The sequence below is a fragment of the Merops nubicus genome, unplaced genomic scaffold, assembly GCF_000691845.1.
Source record: "Merops nubicus isolate BGI_N331 unplaced genomic scaffold, ASM69184v1 scaffold29071, whole genome shotgun sequence".
Taxonomy (NCBI): Eukaryota; Metazoa; Chordata; class Aves; order Coraciiformes; family Meropidae; genus Merops; species Merops nubicus.
Window position 1 is genome coordinate 54,599 of NW_008588091.1, and position 2,066 is coordinate 56,664.

Genomic DNA, 2,066 nt, shown 5'->3' on the forward strand with positions numbered 1-2,066 from the left:
GCCTCATCTCTGATCCTTGTACCATCATGTCCTTTAACAGGACCAAAAATGAGGTTAATGGCAGTGGGAAAACTTCCAAGTGAGTAAAAGGATGCTGCATGGAGAGTGCCCCGGGAGCCGACTGCCCAGAGCACCTGCCAGAGCTGTGTACAACACAGTGACTGAGGTCTCTGGAGACTTGTCCCTCTAAGGGGGGACACAAACAACTCAAGGATGGCTCTGGGCTATGCTGCTATTCCTTCCCGTGAGACTGTCACAGGATGCAGTGATTGAAAAACTGACAGATGATACACAGGAGGCTGCCTCCCACTGCAAAGCAGATGCAGGGTGACTGTGGTGCTTCAGCCGCAGCCTGGAGCTAAGCCCAGGAGCTGGGGGGCGGTACCCATGATGGGGACCCCCCGGGAGATGGGGCACACCAGGGCGACTAAGGAGGGGTGGAAAATGGAGATGCTGGGGATTGAACCCAGGGCCTCTTACATGCGAAGCAAGCGCTCTCCCACTGAGCTACATCCCCCTGCAGGGCAGGGCTGGCCCGGGCCCTTGGCAGCAGCAGCAAACCTGGGTCACTGTGGGCTGCCCCACAGAGTGCCAAGGTCCGGAGGCAGAGGGGAGCCTGGGGAGTGCCACACTCCCTGCCTAGGGAACACAGGATGGAGCTGGCATGCTGCAAACTTCAGGGGGCCTAGCCCAGGCAGAATCCATCCCCCATGCACAGAGCACACGCCTGCTCCACCTCAGCTCAGGCTCCTGGAAAACGCAGCACAGTTCAGTAGTGCTCCTGGGGGGCTGGGGGCTGGTGCCACCCAGCTCGGAGCTGCTCAGCAGCCTCACAGCCTCTCCCCAGGCAAACCCAGCCAGCAGGACAAACCCTCTCCCCAGTGCCCAAGTACCTGACCCCAGACTCCTCCACCTCACTGTGCAGCTGCAAAACAGGCAGATCCTAACACCAGCCTGGCTGAAGGCAGCAATGCTCATTTCTGCTCGTTAGAGAGCCCACCAAGGTCAGCTCATTGTGCATGAGCAGAGCACATGAGGACTCACCAAGCCTTTATACCTAATTATATAAATAATATCTAAATGAACTACCCTCTCCAGCCACGTGTCTGTTGAGATTCTGAACTACCACAAGCATTCACACCCAAACCTCTGCGTGCATTAGCTGGAGGAGACCACTCTACACGTGGTCTAATTTAAAAGGGAGAAAAAATGCAACAGACCTCCAAAGTGATGAGGCAATGTTTCACGTGTCACAACAGCAGTTTTAATTCAAGTTTGGAATTTGATGGAAAGCTTTGACTAAAAAAGAAATAAAGGCTGGCACAGTGAAAGAATATATTGTTAGAAATGGAGTTCTGCAGCATGAGATTTTTTTCAGTCAAAAAATACTTGTTACACTAAATGATCTAAAAAATTCAGTATTCATGTAAAAATCCATGTGTATCCATAAAATAAGAGAGCTGCAAATAGATTAGGTTTAAAACAATCTCAGGAAAAAAGAGAAATCTCTTTCAGTTAAGGTCCCCCATATGCTGCACTCTCAGATCTCTGTGAAGAGCATCCGTACAGTCTCAGAAATCCCATTATCTCCCTGTTCTGGTCATAAATTCCACAGTGTTCCTTTGATAAATTACAGTCCTTTCTATCATATTATTTTACTAAAAATTACAAGTCAGGCTCCTTCTTAAAGCCCACACCAGTAAACTGGGTTTTTATATATATAATTGGAATATATACATGCCTATAGTATAAAATATAGTACATGCATGTATAGATGGGATCATGAGGTGCCATTACCAAAATTTGCTATATTTCTGTAGCTCTTAAGGAGCCTATTGTGATTTGTGGTTCATGTCTTTTCAGGAGCTGTGCTTGTCACCCAGAGCTCTCTACCTCCTTCATTTTTCTGGTGAAAATAGATTATTTTTTTGGGTTTGTCTACACAGTAAGTTATTCTGGAACAGTTAGATCTGTCAGGCTGCCCAGGCTGAAATGAAATGCTTTATCATTTTGATTGAGCGTTACCCATATGCTCAAAACTCTGAACATTTCCCTTATTCCAGATG

The 2,066-nt window shown here is 47.9% G+C and overlaps 1 non-coding gene across 1 annotated transcript; it reads right to left on the bottom strand.

Moving 5' to 3' along the window:
* Positions 1-445: 445 nt before the first annotated feature.
* On the bottom strand, positions 446-517 carry TRNAA-CGC. Its single transcript has one exon. It is a non-coding gene; the product is annotated as a tRNA-Ala (tRNA).
* Between the last annotated feature and the right edge of the window lie 1,549 nt (positions 518-2,066).